Genomic DNA, 5,508 nt, shown 5'->3' with positions numbered 1-5,508 from the left:
GGCCTATTTATTTTTCCACTCTGCAATGATACCACATATGGAAAAGCATCTGCAACTATGGCTAGTAGTTGGTTTAGTTTGCAGTAGTTCACTGCAATCCTCCAGGATCTATTTGTTTTCTGCAGGGAGCAGATTGGTAAATTAAAGGTAACAAGTGGGATCATTACCTTTGCATCCTTTAGGTCTTTGTTGTCCAACATGGTAGCCCTACCCATAAGCATCCATTTCGAGAAATCAGAAAAAGAGAACAAATTAAACTCAAAGCAAGTAGAAGAAAGTAAATAATAAAGGTAAGAACTGAAATTAATGAAATACAAAATAATTAAGCAATATTGAAGATCAACAAAACTAAGCTTGTTTCTGTATCAGGAATAAAAAAGGAGACTTCCTATAATTTTACAGATAACAAGAGAATATTATGAGTAACTTTATTAAAATAAGTTTTAAGATTTGGTTGAAAGAAAAATATTCTTAGGAAAACAAACTTACCTAAGTTGATCAAAGAAGTAACAGAAAATTCTGAGGACGTCCCTGGTGGTCCGGTGGCTAAAAGTTGAAGTTTCCAATTCAAGGGGCTTGGGTTCCATCTGTGGTCAGGGAACTAGATCCCACATGCCATAATTAAGAGCTTGCATGCCCCAGCTGAAAAATCCTACATGCTGCAACTGAAAGATCCCACATAATACAATTAAGACCTGCTGCAGCCAAATAAATTAAAAAAGAAAAAAGAAAACCCTGAATGGTTTCATATTGCTTAAATAAATTGAATACATAATATAAAAACTTTCCCACAAGAAACTTCTAGACCCCAATAGATGTACTGGTCAATTATTCCATTTAAGGAAGATCTTACAAAAACTTTTCTAGATAATAGATAAAAAGAAACAATTTCCTGCAAGCCACAACTACTGAAGCCTGAGCACCCTAGAGCCCCTGCTCTGCAGCAAGAGAAGCCTCTGCAATGAGAGAGTAGCCCCTGTTCTCAGCAACTAGAGAATACCTACACACAGCAATGAAGACCCGGTAGAAGCCATAAATAAATAAACATTTTATTTTATTTTTTTTTCACTTTAAATAAACATTTTAAAAAGAAACAATTTCTTATTCATTTTATGAGACAATTCAACTTGAACAAATTTATTAAGAAACAGGAAAATTATAAGCCCATCTCTCATTAACTTTGATGCAAAATATTAGCTACACAAAATATTAGCAAACAGAATCCATTGATATGCTAAAATTATACAACATTGTAGTCAGGTAAGATTTATTTCAGGAATTCCAGTGAACGCTGGAAAACCAAGTAATATGATTTACTACATTAACAGTATAAAGGAGAAAAATCATATAAGCCTCTCAATGAATGTAGGAAAACTATTTGATAAAACTCAACACCCATTGATGATTTTTTTAAAAAACACGGGAATTCCCTGGCAGTTCAGTGGTTAGGATTCACTGCCAAGGCCCAGGTTTGATCTCTGGTTGGGGAACTAAGATCCTGCATGTGGCATGGCAGAAAAATAAAAGATAAATGTAAAATATTAAAAAATAAAAATATTGGACTTCCTTGATGGTCCAGCGGTTAGGAATCCTCCTGCCCACGCAGGGGACATGAGTTCGATCCCTGGTCTGGGAAGATTCCGCATGTCTTGGAGCAACTAAGCCCATGGGCCACAACTACTGAAGCCCAAGTGCCTACAGCCAGTGCTCCATAATAAAAGAAGCCACTGCAATGAGAAGCTCTCAGACTGCAACTAGAGTAGCCTCCACTCACTGAAGCTACAGAAAGCGTAAGCAACAACAAAGACCTAGCACAGCCAAAATATATATATATATATATATATATATTAACTAACTAGGAATAGATAGGAACTTTTAAAAATTTGGTACGGAGTACTTAGCAAAATTACAGTCCATGGAGCTGCGAAAAGTCAGACACGACTGAAGCAACTCAGCAGTAGCAGCAAACCTGATTTAGACTGGATTGAAGAGAGAATGGGAGAAACTATCCAAGACTACTAAGGTTATGTCAGAAGAACTCAAGAGGACCTCCCTGGTGGCTCAGTGGTTACGAATCCACGTGCCAGTGCAGGGGACACGGGTTCAGACCCTGGTCAAGGTCAATCCCATGTGCCACATGGCAACAAAACCTGTTCGGTGCAACTAAACCCATGTAACAGCTACTGAAGCCCTAATGCCCTACAGCCCGTGCTCTGCGACTAGAGAAGCCACTGCGATGAGAAGCCCAGTAATTGAACTAGAGAGTGGCCACCACTCGCTGCAACAAGAGAAAGCTCACATGTAACAGTGAAGATCCAGCGCAGCCAAAAATGAATAAATAAATTAATAAAATTTTATAGTCAAATTATACCTAGAAGGACACATCAAACGATAAACTGCCTGTGATAATGAACTGACTTTGTTTTTTTTCTCTTCCTTTTTTTTTTTTGCATTTTTATTTTATATTTTATTTTTTTTTAACTTTACAATATGTTTTTTTTTTTTTCTTGTAGTGTTTGGTTTCCTATTATGTACATGTTAACTTTTAAGAAATAAATAAAAACCTTTTAAAAATTAATTACTTGATTTAAAAAAATAAAATAATTGGAAAGGAAAGAAGGAGAGAGTAAGGAAAGAAGAAAGGAAGGGAGGAAAATCTTCAGACCAATTATGTTTCTCTGTGATTTCTACCAAGTAGGCCTCATTCTATCCTGTGGTTAATCCCTCTTCTATGTCACAACCCTTCAGATGTTTGAGGATGTCTCTTGTTTCCTCTTTAGTTTTCTTTTCTCCAGATAAATGCCTCTAAATCCTCCCGCTGTTCTTCAAGCGACTCACTTAACAATCTTTTCCCTATCACCCTGTCTCTCTTGACTGTACATGGTCCAGTTTGTCAAAATGTGTAGCCCAAGACTATAAATCAGATGACAGATGGCACTATCCCTTAGCACATCCTGAACACTGTCTATTAATGGAGCCAAAGACCAAATTAAATGGCCCAGCAATTCCATTTCTGGTTATATACCCAAAAGAATGGAGAAGGGCATGGTAACCCACTCCAGTATCCTTGCCTGGAGAATCCCATGGACAGAGGAGCCTGCTGGGCTACAGTCCATAGGGTCCCAAAGAGTCGGACACACTCAAAAGAAATGAAAACACGTGTCCTCACCAAAACTTGTACATGAATGTTTATTACAGCATGATTCCTAATAGCCAAAATATGCTGAAGGAAACCAGAATATGTCATCTCAAAATATGTCTCTTTGACAAAAAAAATATATATATTTGAGCTTAAGGCAATTAAAAACAGCAAACAGAGAAAAAGCTCTCTCTCTACCCTCCTCCTTTTCTGCCTAAAGGCAGGCTATAAATTCTCCTTTACTAGAGACACTCCACAGTCTAGACTCTTATCAGCCCAGAGATGGCACCAGAAAAATCTGCAGACAAACCTTACTGCATTAGTTTCCTCCCATTTATTTATCTCCCCATAGTTGGCCACCCTTAGAGGCCTAAAACCCTTTTCTTTTGTCCTAGCATTTCTCCACAGATTTATTGTCTTTTTCTTGAAGATACCATGTTAGCTGGAGTTCTAAGTCACTGCTTCGAGTTACTCTTTGCTGAAGTTTCTCATGTGTGATATGCATTGCATGTGTTAATAAATTTATTTTTCTCCTGTTAATCTATCTTTTTGTTAAAGAGCTCCAGCTGAGGACTTGAGATGGGTAGAAGTAAAGTTCTGCCTGCCCTACAATGGAAACAAACCAAATGTCTATAAACAGAAAATGGAGAAACCAAATGTGGTGTATACATACAATTGAATATTATTTGCCCATAAAAAGAATGCTGCTGTTTAGTTGCTAAGTCGTATCTGACTCTTTGTGCCCCATGGACTGTAGCCCACCAGGCTCCTTCTGTCCATGGGATTCTCTAGGCAAGAATACTGGAGTTGGTTGCCATTTCCTTCTAGAGGGGATCTTCCCAACCCAGGGATCAAATCTGCATCTCCTGTTTGGCAGGTGGATTCTTTACCACTGAGCCACCTGGGAAGCCATAGAAAGAATGAAGCACTGATAGTTTTCAATTTCAATTTAATGTATCTTGAAAGCATTACGCTAAATGAAAGAAGCCAGTCAGAAAAGGCCACATAATATATAATTCCATTTTTATGGAGGTCCTGAAATGGATAACCTATAGAGACAAAAAGACAGAGAAGGCAATGGCAACCCACTCCAGTACTCTTGCCCAGAAAGTCCCATGGATGGAGGAGCCTGGTGGGCTGCAGTCCATGGGGTCGCACGGACACGACTGAAGCGACTTAGCAGTAGCAGTAGCAGAGACAAAAAGTAGATTAGTGGTTGCTTAGCGTGGAGAGAAGGGTAATTAGGGGTAGGAGGATGATATTGAATGGGTATGAGGTTTCTTTTTGAGGTGATGGAAATGTTCTAAAATTGATTATAGTAATGGTTGCACATATCTGTGAATATACTAAAAATACTGAATCATATATTTTACTGGATCAATAATGTCATACATGAATCATATCTCAATGTGATTTTTTTTTTTTTTTTGGCTGTGCTGGGTCTTCGTTGCTGCTCAGACTTTTCTCTAGTTGCAGAGAACAGGGCCACTCTCTAGTTGTGGTGCACAGGCTTCTCATGCAGTGGTTTCTCCTGTTGTGGAGTACACACATGGGCTCCAGTAGTTGTGGCTCCTGGGCTCTAGAGCACAGGCTCAGTAGCTGTGGTGAATGGGCTTAGTTGCCCCATGGCACATGGGATATTCTCAGACCGGGGTCAAACCTGTGTGCCCTGTGTTGACAGGCAGATTCTTTACCATTGTGACACCAGGGAAGCCCTCAATGTGAATTTTTAAAACAAGCTATTTTTGTTTTAAAAAAAAAGGCAAGTTAACATTTTTGTTCAACTTAACCGTAGTGTCACTTCGTATATTGCTGTTACACAAGCTATTACTTTTCTTATTTGAACTATAGTTGATTTATAATATTGTGTTAATTTCAGATGTACAGGGACTTCATGGTGGTCCAGTGGTTAAGAATCTGCCTGCCAATGCAGGGGACTCAGGCTTGATCCCTGGTCTGGGAACTAAGATCCTGCATGTCACAGGGCAAGTAAACCTGAGATCCCCAACTACTGAGGCCCATGTGCTCTAGGGCCCATGCTTCCCAACAAGAGAAGCCACTGCAGTGGGAAGTCCACTGACAGCAACAAAGACCAGCACAACCAAAAATAAAAATAAATCAATAAAGATAAATTTCAGGTGTATAGCAAAGTATTTCAGTTATATATATTCTTTTTGAGATTCTTTTCCATTATAGGTTATTATAAGATACTAAATATAGTTCTCTGTGCTCTGTCGCTCAGTCATGTCTGACTCTTGGTGGCTCCACAGTCTGTAGCCCACCAGGCTCCTCTGTCATGGGATTTCCCAGGCAAGAATACTGGAGTCGGGTGCCATTGCCTACTCCAGGGATCTTCCCCCTTCCCAGGG

The sequence above is a fragment of the Bos mutus genome, chromosome 5 (genome assembly GCF_027580195.1).
Source record: "Bos mutus isolate GX-2022 chromosome 5, NWIPB_WYAK_1.1, whole genome shotgun sequence".
NCBI classification, from domain to species: domain Eukaryota; kingdom Metazoa; phylum Chordata; class Mammalia; order Artiodactyla; family Bovidae; genus Bos; species Bos mutus.
This window is presented reverse-complemented; position numbering follows the sequence as displayed.